We start from the raw sequence: 17832 nt of genomic DNA on the forward strand, positions 1-17832 counted from the left end.
ATAAAGATATAAATTAGGTGAGAGTCTCCACTTATGGTCATAATGAGGAATGTGGGCCAGATTTATTCACCACCTAAAACAATTAAAAATCTGTACAAAATGTATGTAACAAATTTTAAGACACTGTGTATCAGGTAGGAAATGACAATGATCCCTGAAAGAGAGAAAATACATAAGGCGAGGCTTATGATAGCCCCAGTTTACTGCCTAGAGAGAATTTCAAGGCTCTATCACAAGGAAGGGGAACCTAGATAAAATCTAGCAGGCCTACTGAGTGAGGAGACAGAACTAACAGTCTAGGGAGGCCAGGGACAACTAGAGTTCATAAGGTTGAGTAGCAAAGAAGAAAATGTGACACACAAAAAGAGCTCTAGAGATTTGCAGAAGGGTCCTCCTCAAATCTTTAGCTAAGTACTAATGAAGGAATAAGTTTGAGGAAACTACCTGAGATTGAGGAAAGAACAAACCAAGAAGAAAAAGCATCCTTCTTGAAGAATAAATCAAGAAAACAAACCAAAAATAAAGTTTATGTTGAGGCAAGAATTTTTCATGTTCCCACCAGCAAAAGTGCAAACCCTCAGAATTCACATGCAAAGTACTCAGAGAATATTACCTCAGTATGAGGAAACATTCCTCCCTGAGATAAAGACTGCTTTGGTTCTGATTAACAATACATAAAACCAGGTTACAAAAGGATCAAACTGTTCCACATAGCTTAACTGCATACTAAACAAAGATCAAGGATAATTATAGAAATACGAAAACCTTTAGCACTCAAAAAGGTAAAATTCAAGAGGTATGGCATTCACTGCAGAGAAGTAAAAGTATAACTTGTAACAAGGAGAAATATCAATAGAAAGAGACCCAGAAATAAAACAGGATAGAAATAATAGAGATAGAAAAACATTTATTATACTACACTGCATATGTTGAAGAAGGTAGAGAGGAGATTGAGCATGTTAAGTAGATACACAGAAGATAGATCTATCTATCCATCCATCTATCTGCCTATCTATCTCAAATAGAATATCTAGATAATTTTTTAAAAATACATTGAAGGTTAGTGAATTTGAAAATATGTCAATAAAAACTATCCAAAATATAACACAGAGAAAAAAATAACTGAGGAATATAGGAAGAACAGCACACCATTGAACTGCGGGTCAATATCAAATGGCCTAATTAGTTGTAATTTGAGTAATAAAAAAGAGAAAGAGGAGGGAGAGAAAAGATAAAATATTTTTTAAAATAATGACCAAAATTAAATTTTCTTCAAAAATGAAACTGAAATGACACTTTTCAGACACATAAAACTGAAATAATTAATCATAAAAAGATCACTAAAAGGAATGTTAAAGAGGGTCTTCAGGCAAAAGGGAAATGATATCAAATAGTATCTGGATATACAAAAAGGAAAAAAGAACATTTAAAATGATAAATATATGGGTAAACATAAAATACAAGTTATCTTTAAAAAATAATTTACTGTTTAAAGCAAAAATAATAATAGGACATTTGTGGTTTATAACATATGTAGAAGTAAAATGATAACAATAACACAAAGGCCAATAGGAGGGGAAATAGAAAATTTACTATTATACCATTCATAAAGTAGTATAACATTAATTGAAGGTAAACTTATATAAGGTACAGCTGTACACTACTAATATAAACCATAAGGCAATCACCAAGATTATAGCTAATTAGCCAACAAAGGAGACAAAATGAAATCATTAAAAAGTTTAACAAAAAATAAGGCAGAATATTGTTTAGGGGGGCTAAGAACTAGTAAGATAAATAGAAAACAAAGAGCAAGATGGTAGACTTATACCTAGCTATACCAATACCACACTAAATGCAAACAGTGTAAACATCCCATTTAAAATGCAGTGATTGTCAGAAAAGACGAAAATGCAGACCTAAGTATATGCTTTGTACAGAAACCTCCTTTAAATATATACAAATAGGTTAATATATACAAATAGGTTAAAAGTTAAAACATGGAAAATTATACACCATGCTAACATTAATTAAGATATAGGTGGAAAGATATATTAATATACAGTAAAGTTGATTTCAGAACACAGGACATTACCAGGGTTAAAGGTGGTCACTTCATAATAATAAATGGGTCAAATTATTAAAAAAAAACATAAAAATCCTAAATTATACACCTAATTACAGAGCTTAAAATACATAATACAAAACTGATAGAACCACAAAGAGAAACAGATGAATTCACAATTATAGTTCAAGTTTTTAGCACCCCTTTCTCAATAACTAATATAAGACAAAATCAGTAAAACTGAAGAAAACATAAGTAAAAGGCTATCAACCAACTTGACCCAATTGGCATTTATAAAACACGCAACCCAAAAAGAGCAGAATAAATATACTTTTGAAGCATAAAAGAAACAATTACTAAGAGATAAAATATTTCGAACTATAAAACAAGCATCAAAGCATTTAAAAATATTGAAATCGTAAAGAGTATAGTTTCTGACCATAATTGAATTTGAAATTAATAACATCCAGAAAACCCTCCAAATGTTTGAAAATTAAATTATAAACTACTAAATAAGCATTGATTAAAAAACCATAAGAGTAGATAATTTAATAAACTAATAAAAATATATCAAAGGTGTGGGATGCAGCTAAAGTAGCACTTTGAGAAAAATTTAGAGCTTTTATTACATATATTAGCAAAGAAAAAGATCTTAAATTATGTAAGCTTTCGTCTTAAGAAGGTAGAAAAAGAAGAGCAAATTAATTTCAAAACCAGAAAAAAAGGAGAACAAGAAAGATGATCAGATAAGTCAATAAAATAGAAACAGATTAACAATTTAAAAAAACAGTGAAACCAAAAGCTGGTTTGAAAAATTCAGTGAAATTAATAAACCTTCTGCCAGAGTGATCAAGGTAAAAAGAAAGAACACACATTTCCTTTATAAGGAAAGGAATATTACCATAAAAACTTTAGAAATTAAAAAGACAATAAACAAATATTATTTAAAAAATTATGCCAATAAATTTGACAATCTAAATGAAATGGACAAATTCCCAGAAAGACAAATTACATAAGGAGAAGTAAGAAATTTAACAGCACTATACAAATTAATGAAACTGAATTCTAATTAAAATTATTTCCTCAAAGAAAACTCCAGGTCAAGATACCATTACTTATAAAATAAAATCTATGATACATTTAGAGGAAAAAATAATGCCAATTCTATAAAATTCCTGCAGAAAAATTGAGAGGAAGAAAGATTTTCTGACTCATTCTATAAAAATACTTTTACTCTAATACCAAATCATGACAAACGATATCATAAAACAAGAAAATTTCAGACTAATATCTCTCATGAATATAGATTCAAAAAATACCAATAAAAAATGTTGGCAAATTGAATACAACAACATATAAAAAGACTATAGTGCTTCATAAGGCCAAGGCAGGAGGATCACTTTCTTTTTTTTCTTTTTTTTTTTTTTTTGAGATGGAGTCTCGCTCTGTCGCCCAGGCTGGAGTGCAGTGGCGCGATCTCGGCTCACTGCAAGCTCCGCCTCCCGGGTTCACGCCATTCTCCTGCCTCAGCCTCTCCAAGTAGCTGGGACTACAGGCACCCGCCACCACGCCCGGCTAATTTTTTGTATTTTTAGTAGAGACAGGGTTTCACCGTGGTCTCGATCTCCTGACCTCGTGATCCGCCCGCCTCGGCCTCCCAAAGTGCTGGGATTACAAGCGTGAGCCACCGCGCCCGGATCACTTGAGGCCAGGATTTCAAGACCAGCCTGGGCAACATAGCAAGATCCCAACTCTACAAAACTTTAAAAGATAATAAAATTAGCTGGGTTCAGTGGCACATACCTGTGATCCCAGATAGTAAGGATGGTGAGGCAGGAAGATTGCTTAAGTCCAGGAGTTTAAGGTTATAGTGAGCTATGATCATACCTCTGCACTCCTGTCTGGATGACAGAGTAGAGCCTTTCAAAAAAAGAAAAGAAAAAGAAAAGACAGAAAAAAAAAGCCAGGTGTGGTGGCTCACTTCTGGAATCCCAATACTTTGGGAAGCCAAAGCAGAATGATTGCTTGAAGCCAGGAGTTCGAGACCAGCCTGGCCAACAACATAGTGAGACCCCATCTCTACAAATAAGATTTTTGAAAAATTAGCTGTGCATGATGATGTATGCCGGTAGTCCCAGCTATTTAGCAGGCTTAGGTGGGAGGATTGCCTGAGCCCAGGAGTTTGAGGCTTCAGTGAGCTATGACCATGCCACTGAACTCAAGCCTGGGTGACAGAGAAAGACCTCATCTCTAGAAAATATATATTTTTAAAAATTTTTAAAGGATTATATAATATAACCAGTGGGATTTATGCCAGGAATGCAATGTTGGCTGAACATTTAAAAAATCAATCGATGTAAGTCATCCTAACAACTGAAAACAAAACCAATCATTTTGATAGATACGGAAAAAGCATTTGACAAAATTTAAGATGCTTTCATTATAAAATCTCCCAGTAAACTAGGAAAAGTGAACTTCCTCAATCTGATTAAGTGCATTTAAGGAAAATTTGTACATTATTCTTAACAGCAAGAGGAACAATACTTTCTACCTAGGATAATGAATAAAGCAAGAATCATCTATCATTATTTCTATTTACTATCATGCTAGATACTAGAAGTACTATCAAGTGCATTAAGGTGAGAAAAATAAAAAGCATGTAGGCTAGAAAGGAAGACAACTCTATTTGCAGAAAACATAAAATTTATATAGGAAAACCATAAGAAAGCCATAAAATATTACTGAAACAAATAATAAGGTTGTAGAATGCAAAATCAATTTTTTTTAAGATGGAGTCTCACTCGTGTTGCCCAGGCTGGAGTACAGTGGCACAATATCAGCTCACTGCAACCTCTGCCTCCTGGGTTCAAGCGATTCTCCTGCCTCAGCCTCCCAAGTAAGTGGGATTACAGGAGCCCACAACCGTGCCCAGCTAATCTTTGTAGTTTTAGTAGAGATGGGATTTCACCATGTTGGCTAGGCTGGTCTCAAACTCCTGACCTCAAGTGATCCGCCCACCTCAGCCTCCCAAAGTGCTGGATTACAGGTGTGAGCCACCATGCCCAGCCCCCAAATTTTTAAATCAATTGTAATTCTATCTACTAGCAAAGACCAATTATATATTAAGAAAAATTCATTTAAAACAACATCAATAAATACTTTGGAATAAGTTTAACAAAAGATGTTTTAAGACCTGCTCACTGAAAGCTATAAAATATTACAAAGAGAAATTAAAGAACAAAATAAATGAAGATGTTCAGGACTCAATATTGTTAAGATGGCAACTTTCCCTAAATCGATCTAGATTCATTAAAATGACAATACTTCCCAAAGCAATCTACAGATTCAATGCAATTTCTATCAAAATACTAATGTCATTTTTCACAGAATTAGAAAAAAATCTTAAAATTCATATGGAACCAACAAAAGTGCCAGAATAGCCAAAGCAATCTTAAGCAGAAAGAACAAAGCTGACGACATAACATTGCCTGGCCTCACATTATACTACAAAGCTACAGTAACCCAAACAGCATGATATTGATATAAAAATAGACACAAATATCAATAGAATAGAATCGAGAACCCAGATATAAAGCCACATGTCTACACCCAACTGATACTTGATAAAGTCAGTGAAAACATACACTGGGAAAAGGACATTCTTTTCAATAAATGGTGCTGGGAAAATTGGATTGTCATATGCAAAAACATGAAACTGGATCCCTATCTCTCACTATATACAAAAACCAACTCAAGATGGAGTAAAGACTTAAATGCATGACCTCAAACTATAGAACTGCTAGAAGAAAACTTGGGAAAACTCTTCTGGACATTGGCCTAGGCAAAGGTTTCATTATTAAGACCTCAAAAGCACAAGCAACAAAAACAAAAATAGGCAAGTGGGGCTTAATTAAAATAAAACCTTCTGACAACAAAGGAAACAATCAACAAAATGAATAGCCAACCTGCAGAATGGGAGAAAATATGCGCAAACTATACTGGGGACTGACATCCAAAATCTACAAGGAACTCAAACAACTCAACAACAGTAAAACAAATAACCCTGTTAAAAAACAGGCAAAGGACATGAACAGGCATTTTTTCCAAAAAAAGACCTACAAATTGCCAACAACTATATTAAAAATGCTCTACAGCACTATTCATTAGAGAAATACAAATTAAAACCACAATGAGATATCATCTTATGTCAGAATTACTATTATTAAAAAGTCATTAGGAGATATACCTAATGCTAAATGACGAGTTGATGGGTGCAGCACACCAACATGGTACATGTATACATATGTAACAAACCTGCACATTGTGCACATGTACCCTAAAACTCAAAATATAATAATAATAAAAAAAGAAAAAGAAATAAATAAAAATAAAAAGTCAAAAAATAACAGATGTTGGCAAGGATGTGAAGGAAAGGGAACACTTATACATTGTTGGTGGGAATATAAACTAGTACAAACTCTGTGGAAAATAGTATAGATATTTCTCAAAGAACTAAAAATATAACTACTATTCAATCCAGCAATCCCACTATTAGGCACCTACCCAAAGGAGAAGAAATCATTACACCAAAAAGATAACTGCACTTATAAGTTTATTGCAGCACTATTCACAATAGCAGATACATGGAATCAATCTAAGTGTCCATTAATAGATGATTCGATAAACAAAATGCGAGCTAGATAGATACATAGATCTATCTTTATCTATCTAGATAAATAAAGCTAGATAGATAAAGAAAATGTGAGCTAGATAGATACATAGATCTATCTTTATCTATCCATCCATTCTATCTTTATCTATCTATCCATCCATCCTATGGATGGACAGATAAAGATAGAGAGATAGATGGATAGATAGATAGATAGATAGATAGATAGATAGATAGATAGATAGATAAATGATATAGGTACAGCTATATAGAGGGATATATAATGGAATACTACTCAGCCATAAAAAATGAAATCATACCTTTTGCAGCAACATGAATGGAATTAGAGGTCATTATCTTAAGTTAGGTCAACTCAGAAACTGTCAAATATTACAGTCTCACTTACAGACAGGAGTTAAATAACGTGTGCACAGGGACATAAAGTGTGAAATAATAGACACTGGACACTCAGAAAGGTGGGAGGGAGGAGGATGAGGGATGAGAAATTACTTAATGGGTATAATGTATATTATTTGGGTAATGGTTACACTAATAACTCAGAATTCACCACTATGTAGTATATTCATGCAACAAAACTGCAATTGTACCCCTTAAATGTATATAAATTTCAGAAAAAAAATAAAGAAAACAATGGTTTTCTGTCTTGTTTATATCACTAACCTCCATTTGCTACCTAGAGAGTGGCATATTATAGATGCTCATTTTAAAATAATATCCAAAGCTTAGTTTCCTAGTGCTATTTTAGTAGTTACTATCCAAAAGACTTGTATAGAATCAATTTTTAAAAACATAGAAATGGCATGAGAAAATACTATTTTTAATAAGAGTTAAAATATTTCAAGATCTTTTAAGTATTTCTTAAAGCAGTAATGTATTAATCAATTTAATTCATGTTTTCACAGGCTGCTTGATACTTTTCAGCTGTGACATTTAGTTTATATAATTATAACAAATGTTCACAAAACTCAAAGTATATAATTTTATATAAAACACTATAATTTATCTTTCAATTATTAAAAAATGTTCTTAGTTATAAGAATATATAGCAGTTAATGCTAAAATTACAAATACAATTACAGACTACTTGGTAATATATTGGTTGAACACCAAGTGGGTAAACATACCATAAAAAACACATGAATTTATTACCTAGTGGCTAATAAGGTCATGAATAACAAGTTTCTAGTAGCTAAATTCAATGATCACTTTTCAGTCTTTCTCTAATTTGATCCCTATTGCAATATTTGACTTTATAATCAAACCTTTCTTCATGATACATTCTTCTTCCTTTGGCTTTTTATAGTAACAAGACTCTCCAATTCCTTTCTTTTTGGCCATCACTTCTCAAGTTCCCTTGGGAAATTATTTTTCTCTACTTCTTATATATTTTCCTACATTCTTTTCTAGACCTACTTCTTTTCATACCTTACCCACTCCTCCTGGGCCATCTCAGCCTTCAATTACCATTATATGTTTATGATTCCGAAATCTTTACCTGCAGCTCAGAATTCTTCCCCAAATTTCAGAAAATGTATCTAAATACCCAGTAGATCACTCTACTTACATGTACCACAAAAATCTTATACTTAGCATGTAACAAACTTGTTATCTTTCCTACCAAATCCTGCTTTGCTTTTTCTGTATCCTATCTCAGTGAGTGGCAAAACCTTCCACTATGATGGTCAGGCCTATCATCCGTTATTCTATTCCAAATTCAACATATTATGTTAGTCAATTCTACTTTTAAGCATCTCTTGAGTACATCTATTTTTGCCCATTCTTAATGCTACTATCAAATCTTTCACATTGCAACTCCTTAACTGGTCTCCTTGTGTAGTGGTTAATTTTATGTCCACTTAGGTACCCAGTTTTTGACCAAATACCAGTCTAAATCTTGCTATGAAGATATTTTTTATGTGATTAATATTTAAATCAGCAGACTTTGAATACAGCAGGTTACCCTTCATAATATGGATGGGCCTTCTGTTGAAGGCCTTATAAGACCGAGTTCCCTGAGAAAGAATTCTGACTCCAGACTGCCTTTAGATGTAAGACAGCAACATCAATCATCTCTGGGTCTCCAGCCTGCCAACCTGCCCTACAGATTTTGGATTTGCCAGCCTCCATAGTTGTATGAGCCAATTTCTTAAAATAATCTAGATAGCTGATTGATTGATTGATTGATGAATAGACAGAAATAGAAATACATACACATACATAGATATATACATATACATCCTGTTGGTTGTGTTTCCAACCAATAGGATGCACATATACATATATGTATGCACATTCATGTACATAAACATCCTATTGGTTGTGTATTCTGACCTTGCTTCTGACCTATTTTCCACAATGCATCCTCAATCATCTTTCTACAATGAAAATCTCATAATGCCATTCCTGTTTAAAAGTCTCCTGCCATGAGAATAATATTCAAATTCCTTATGGGGTTTTAATCATGTGGTTTATGGGGTGTTTCACGAACTGCTTGCTGCTTATCTTTCAGCCTTTTCCTTCTCTGAGTAATCGTTACATACAATAAACATACAGTGTCTATCTATATAGACAGAAATTAAATCCACAGTAGCTAGGATTAGGAGGATTTGGGGGAAATAGAAAATAGAAACTGACTGTCTAATGGGTACAGAGTTTCTTTCTGGAGTGATGTAAATGTTCTAAAATTCACTGTAGTAATTATTGCACAACCTCGTGAACCTACCAAAAGCACTCAATTGTTTACTTTAAATGATTAAATTATGTGGTAGCCAAGTTATGTGTCAATAAAGCAGCTTAAAAAGTTTAACAACAAAACAAAAAAAAGATATAACAAATTCATTATAAGTGTCCAGCTTTGGATGGGAAAGGGGCTGAGAAAGCGGATTTGGGATCTTAACTGTATCTGTAATAACTGTTTTTTTTAAAAAAGTGAATATTGCCAGGAGTAACATCTGTTCATTTTGGATGGCTGATTTATTAGACTTTGTTACAGCATTCTAAGTATTTTCTAACTATAGAAAACACTTAGCTACAGTACATTTAGCTATAGTGGTAAGCAGGTAAATGAGGATGAAGCTTGAAAGGAATAGAGGGTACCAAGAACTGATAGTGGTGCACTAGTATCACTTGTCCTTACACCATTTGAGTGTCCACTAGGCTAACTCCCAATTATTTGAAAATCTCAGAATGCTCAAACTGGGAAAATATTGTCCCTGCTATAAAAAGAAAGGGTTGCAGGACTCATCTAATAGGTACTGGCAACAACCAGGAGACCATACTGAGAAATGGATGTTAGAGGCACTGAACTGGGGAGAGTATAGCATATAAGAATGAATAAGGGGAAGGGGATTTTACTGATGCAGAGACACTTTTCTAGAACTGAGGATTTAACATGGTAGGAAGTACACCTGCAGCCAATCCTAAAATGTTACTGGGATAGTTCCAAGGCTTAAAAATGACTATGATAATGAGGTTGAGATGCTATAACTACCTCGGCGAAGTACAAAGAAAGCAGTCCCAAAACTCAAAGAGGTAGACATACTAGATTTAAAACATAATACAAGAAAGACAACCAACAGATTATATTCCCCTACTGAACCCAAATAATATTTCTTTCACCAAAGCAGTAAGTACAATTGGCCCTTGAACAACACGAGTTCAAACTATGTTAGTCCACTTACACATGAATTTTTTATTTGCCTCTGCCACCCCAGAGACAGCAAGACAAACCCCTTCTCTTCCATCTCCTTCTCAGCCTACTCAAAGTAAAGATAACAAGAATGAAGACCCTTATGATGATCTACTTCTACTAAATGAATAAATATATTTTCTCTTTCTTATGATTTTCTTAATAATATTTTCTTTTCTCTAGCTTTCTTTATTGTAAGAATACAGCATACAATACATTTAATGTATGAGATAGGTATTAATTGACTGTTTATGTTATTAGTATGGCTTGCAGTCAACAGTAGGCTATTAGTAAAGTTTTCGTAGAGTCAAATTTGTACATGGGCTTTTGACAGTGTGGCAGATCAGTTCCCCTAACCCCCGTGTTGTTCAAGGGTCAACTATAATCTGCTAGTGAGAAGCTCAGTGATAGTTTCTTCTGCTTGCCAGGACTGATGGTAGGGAATAGTGCTATAACACTAGGTTCTCTAGTATCAATGGGAAAAAAACAGAATTCTGGAATAGCAGAAGACTAATGCTAGACACCAAAATGGAAAATTAAAATACCTTGCCCAGTTTCCATAAATGAGCCAGTTCTCAGATCCAGAGCCTATCAATTGAAGGGGAGACAAATTCTTCTTGAAGAAGATGCTGCAGTGCCACAACAACTATGTGTAGTAGTGATTCCCTCACTCCTTCCCCAAAGATATATATAGCCATTTACCTAAACAATTATGTACTGGTGAAAGGGGAATACTCGAATCTTTTAAGGACTGTTGAACTGGGAGACTCAAAACACTATCATGGCCCCCCATATGCCCAATTAATTAATAGGTCTGAGTTCTCCAAAAATCATATGAATCATAGCAGACAATTGTAAATTCCTACAAATTTAATAAAGTGGTATTTCAATCACAGTTGTAATGTCAGATGAAGTATCTTTACTGGAACATGTCAACATAGCCTCTAGCATGTGGTGTGCAACTGTTGATGTGTTGAAGACATCCCCTTTTTCAAAACTCAGTAGGAGTCCAAGCAGATGCCATTCGAGTTCTTGAGCAAGGCCATGCTGTCTGCATTGAGAACGTTCATCATTCAAAAAGAAATTCCTGACATGCTACTAGGCCCTTGTAGACACTAAATAGATGATCTGGAAAAAACATTATGATCCACCAAATAAGAAGAGTTGGCATAATAGCAAAAACATGATAGAAGTGGTACATTCAGAATTAGGCCCAACTAAGTTCATATATAAGTGACTCAGATCCCCATTTCACTTTTCTCTAATTGCACCACTACTGCTTCCTCTGCTGATACCTATGAACATGTAGGTGTTTCCTTATAACTACCACAAAGAGGAGAAATAAGAATGGGCCTTTTTAATAAATGGGTCATCTCCATAAGGTGGCACAGTAATAAATGAACTGCTACCACATTCAGATGTGGTTGTGGAAAAACAGTGGTGAAGGGAATTCCTCCCATTGAGCAAGGATCCAAGCAGTACACTTAGTCATAAACTTGGTGTGGACAGAGAAGTAATGTGAGGAAGGATAAATGCAGACTGTCGGGCAGTTGCAAATGGCCTGATTGGTCAGGAGCCTAGAAAATAATAAACTGGAAGATTAGAGACAAAGAGGGGGAAGAAGCATGTGAATGAATCTATGGGAGTACATGCAAGGTATGTGGATTCTTATTTCTTATGTCAATGCCTAACATAGTACATCTACCACTGAAGAGACACAAGAAACCCAGTTAAGTAGGATGACCATTTGGTGAAGATAAGTCAGCCATTGTCTGTCCTCAGCCACCCCACTGCCTTCATAATGAGGAACATAGTGACCAGGTGTCAGGAATGGAGGCTACGCATGGAAACAATGTTGTGAAATCCCTCTCTTTAAAGTTCATCTACTCACTGTCTCTACTGAATATCCAACCAGTCAGAAGAATCCAAGCTAAACCATCGATATGGTATCATTCCTCAAAAGATCAACCACCCACTTGGTAAAAAAACAAACAAACAAACAAAAAAAAACTGATTATATTAAACCATAAGAAACTATTCCATCCGGGAAAAGATAGATATTTTATTTATTAGGATTACTACATATTCCAAATATGGATTTTCCTTGTGCTGGACCACTATCTGAGAAACATAAAGTGATTTAGCATCAACAAATTCCATATAAAATTGCCTCAAACCAAAGGACCCAGTTGACAATGAAGGAGATGAAATAAAGGGCACATTACCATTGAATATACTAGTAGTACTATTATCACATAAGCTAAAAGTTAGCAGCCTGAGTGTGCTGGAATAGCCTCTTAAACCATTGTAAGGAACCAGCTTAAACATGATACTATATAGTTTTAAGTGTGTTATTATTCAAGATGAGGATTAATACTTCCAGTCAATGGCCATTATTTGGTGTTGTATCCCCATTAGTTGTAATACATAGGTTTGAGAACCAAAAAGTAGAAGTAGAAATGGCTTCCTCATACTATCATTCTCAATGTCTATTTTGGAAATGTGCACTTCCTGTCTATATAAATTTAGTCTCTGTTGCACTAGAGACATTAGTTCCAGGGGAGGAAATGCTTCTACAAGGGGATATAAGAATTATGGTAAACCTAAGGCTACCACTTGGATACTTTAGAATCTCTCATGACACTAGACCAGCTGGCAAAGGAATGAGTTATTATACTGGGAACGGACCCTGATTATTATGAGGAGCCAGAGTTGTTGCTACAAAAAGTGGTCCAGGAGAAGCTTATTACTGAGGCGTCCATGCCCAGTAGTAATCACATATGAGCAAATGGAGAAAGCACAGCTTAACAAGTACTTAGACACCAAGAAAAGCCTACATAAACCCAGTAGGAAAGAAACCTAAAATAGTAGAAGTGCTGGCTGAGAGTAATGAAAATCTATAACAAATGGTAAAAGAAAAAAATGATAAATATCTATTACAACCCTAGAATTAACCATAGCAGCAGGAAAGTATAGCTTTTTCCACTAACTCTCCTATTATACTTTTTTTTCAATATCATAACTGAATACCACCTGTAAGAATTAGTTTACATAGTAAACTTAACATGGAGCATAAGAGTAACTGTGTAGTAAAAGATATGTATCTGTAGAAGATGCTGTCAGTATCCTGACCATATTCTTTTGACCATTGCAATTTCTATGCAGGCAGGGTAACCTTCAACTACCAGCAGTTAAAGGCTTTCTCTAGCCACTGATGCTCATACTGCCTATGTAGACAACAGATCAGAAGTACTAGTGAATAATATCCCACCCTCATCCTGTTATCTCCTGCTGCCTCAAGTAATGATTAACAGAGTTGAGTATCTCATTCCTGAGGAGAATAATGATGCTATATCTATTAAAGAATTTTAATTTCTAGTTTAAAACTTTCCAAGAAAAAAATTCATACCCAAATGGTTTCACTGTTGAATTCCAACAAACATTTAAGGAATTAAAAAAACACTAATTTCACATAAACTCTTCCCAAATATAGAAAAGAAGCAAATAATTCCCAATTAAATTTATTGAGGCCAGAATTTCGTTAATAACTACACCAGCCAAAACCATTATCTAAAAGAAAGCTACAGACAAATATTCTTTAAAAACATGGAAAAACAGTCAACAAAATCCTTAGTGATCAAAAAGAACAATATATAAGATAGATAATATATTATAATTAAGGGGGCTTATCACAGAAATGTAAAGTAAGTTCAACATCTTTCAAAAATTAATGTAGTTTAACATACAAGTAGAATTTTAAAATGTAAAAGTATAATTTCAATAACTGTTTTAAAAAGCCGTAAATTATAATATTTTAATTAATAATTTTTAAAATCTCAGCAACATAGGAATAGAAAGCAACTTCCTAAACCTGCTAAAGGTTATCTAAAAGATGATACATTTAACTCCTATGATAAGAAACGAGGCAACGTTGTCCACTTTTACCTATCCTATAGGTACACTGTAGAAGAGGAACCAGCCACTGCAGTATGGCAAGAAAATAAAAGGCAAACAGATTGTAAAAGAGGAAAGAAAACTGCCTTATGAGTAGATGAAATTATGTTCAGGTAGAAAAACCTCAACCCACAAAAATACTACTAGAAACTAAGTACACTTAAGAAGGTCTCGGTTTATAAGGTCAACATACCAAAGCCAGAAAAAGACACCACAAGAAAAAAAAAAAAAAACTACAGGCAAATATTTCTAATAAACACAGATGCAAAAATCTTCAATAAAATACTAGCAAACCAAATTCAAAACACATTAAAAGAACCATACACCACGACCAAATGGGATTTATCTCTCAGATGCAAGATTGGTTAAATACACACAAATCAATCATTGTGATAAACCACATTAACAGAATAATAAAAGATAAACAATAAAATGATCTCAACAGATACAGAAAAAAATTCAACAAAGTTCCCCACCCATTCACAGTGAAAACTCTAAACAAAATAGGTATAGAAAAAACTTATTTCATCATAATGAAAACCATTTATAAAAAGCCCAGCCCTAACATCATATTCTATGGCAAAACAACTGAAAGCTTTCTCTCCAGTAAAGTCAAGGATGCCCACTTTCAAAACTTCTATTTAACATAATTCTGGAAGTCTTAACCAGTGCAATCAGATAAGAAAAAGAAATTTAAAAATGCAAACTGGAAAGAAAAAAAGTAAAATTATTTCTGTTTGCATATGACATTATGCTATACATTTAAAAAAGCCTAAAGACTTAGATCTAATAAACAAATTCAATAAAGCTGCAGAATACAAAGTCAACACACAAAAATCACTAGTGTTTCTACATACCAAACTATACAAAAAAGATTTTTTTTAAAAAAATCACATTTACAAAGCATCAAAAACAATAAAACATTTAGGAATAAATTTAACCACAGAAGTGTAAGACTTTTACAATGAAAATTATAAGATGCTCATGAAACAAACTAAAGAAGACACAAATAAATAAAAAGATAGCCCATGTTCATGAATTGGAAGAATTAATATTGTTAAAATCCCACAATATACCAATCTAGATTCAGTGCCATCAATATCAAAATTCAAGTGGCATTTTTCACATTTTCACAAATATATTTTTAAATCACAAATATATTTTTAAAATCCTAAAATTCATGTGGAATCATAAAAGACCCCAAATAGCCAAACCAATCTTAATTTTTTTTTTTTTTTTTTTTTTTTTGAGACAGAGTCTCACTCTGTCACCCAGGCTGGAGTGCAGTGGCTCGATCTCGGCTCACTGCAAACTCTGCCTCCCAGGTTCAAGCAATTCTCCTGCCTCAGCCTCCCTAGTAGCTGGGACTACAGGCACGCACCACCACACCCAGCTAATTATTGTATTTTTAGTAGAGATGGGTTTTTACCATGTTGACCAGGATAGTCTCGATCTCTTGACCTTGTGATCTACCCTCCTCGGCCTCCCAAAGTGTTGGGATTACAGGCATGAGCCACCGTGCCTGTCCCAATCTTAATTTTAAAAAATAACCAAGTTGGAGATAACATACTTATTAATTTCAAAATATATGACAAGGCTACAATAATTAAAACAGTATTGTACTGGCATAAAAACAGAAAGACAAATGGAACAGAATACAGAGCCCCAAAATAAACCCATGCCTAAAAAATCAGCTAATTTTTTTATTTTTGTGGGTAAGTAGTAGGTGTATATGTTTATGGGGTACATAAGACGTTTTGACACAGTCATGCAATTTAAAATAAGCATATAATAGAGAACAAACAACTAATTTTTAACAAAGGTGACAAAAATACACAATGGAGAAGGGACAGTCTCTTGAAAAATGTTAGGGAAGCTAAATAGCCACATACAAAATAACTGAACCTTCATCTTATACTATGCACCAAAATCAATTGAAAATAGATTAAACACTTAAACATGAGACTTAAAACCACAAATCTCTTAAAAGAAAATATAGTAAAAATACTTTGATACTGATCTTGGCAATGATTTTTTTGAATATGATACCAAAAGCAAAGGCAACAACAACAGAAAATAAACAAATGGGACTATATCAAACTGAGTTTCTGCAAATAAAATAATCAACAAAATTAAAGGCCACTGAAGATTAGCAGAACATATTTGCAAACCATATATCTGATATACAATATATAAAAGAAATTCATATAACTCAATAACAACAACAAAAAAAAAAAAACTCCAATTTTAAAACGGGCAAATGACCTGAATAGATATTTTCCAAAGAAGACACACAATAGATGGACAACAGATATATGAAAAGACGCTCAACATTACTAATCATCAGGGAAGCACTAATCAAAACCACAATGAGATATTACCTCACATCGGTTAGAATGCCTATTATCAAAGAGAAGAAAGATAAGTGTTGATGAGAATGTGAAGAAAAAGAAACACCTGTACACTGTTAGTGAAAAACATAAATTGGTACAGCCATTTTGGAAAACAGTAAAAAGGATCATCAAAGAGATAAAAATACCATACGATCCAGTAATCCCTCTTCTGGGTATATATGAAAAAGGAAATAAAATCAGTATGTCATCGATATATCTGCACTTGAAGGTTCATTAAAGCATTATTCATTATAGCCATAATATGGGAACAACCTAAGTGTCTGTCAATGGATGAATGGATAAAAAAAAAAACGTGGTGAATGCATACAATAGAATATTATTCGGCCTTGAAAAAGAGGAAAAAGCCAAGACGGCTGACTAGACACAGCTAGGAAGAGCTTCTCTCACTGAGTGGCCAGACCATGAAGATCAGCACACCCCAAGGAAATCTTCAGAAGGAAGGCTTTGAGAGTGAATGGACAGAGAATGCAGGATCTGGGCTGAAGGGAGAGGAAGCTGGGAACCCTATACAGGGTTGCAGAGCACCAGGACTCATTCTTGGCCCCACAAAGCTCCTGGAGGAGGAGTAAGTTAAATAGGCATAGAGTGGCCCATTCTTGCCATGTAAATAAGGACTCCTAGATGCAGGAGACTCCATGAGCTCCAAGCAGGAGCTGCTTGGGAGTTAGCAGAGACAGGACTCCAGCCTGCAAAGCCCAGAGGGTTTGACATGGGAATGGCTGCAGTGGAGCACGGCCAGGGATACTCATCCCCCAAGGCTCACCACACTGTTCCAGGTGGCTTAGGCCTTTTTTGACTGTCAAATCTGGACAGAACAGAGCTATTGTGCCTGTGGGATGTGACCAGTCTGATCTGAGTATCCCCCTTCCGCAAGAATTCCTGAGGGTCCCTGCCGGCCACATCCACTTGCAGTGTAGCTTCAGATGCTCCACCAGGGCACTTCCCAGCGGCTACTGCTATAGCTCTTTTACTGGAAGACCAAGCCTAACTGTAAGAGAGTTTTTTCACATGGGACTTGCCA

At 34.4% G+C, this 17832-nt stretch overlaps 1 protein-coding gene across 3 annotated transcripts in view; it reads right to left on the reverse strand.

The window, feature by feature from the left end:
* Window positions 1-17832, reverse strand: part of STXBP5L (syntaxin binding protein 5 like) — a 509439-nt gene that overhangs the window by 404783 nt on the left and 86824 nt on the right. The window lies entirely within an intron of this gene.

Source organism: Nomascus leucogenys, chromosome 21 (assembly GCF_006542625.1).
Source record: "Nomascus leucogenys isolate Asia chromosome 21, Asia_NLE_v1, whole genome shotgun sequence".
Taxonomy (NCBI): domain Eukaryota; kingdom Metazoa; phylum Chordata; class Mammalia; order Primates; family Hylobatidae; genus Nomascus; species Nomascus leucogenys.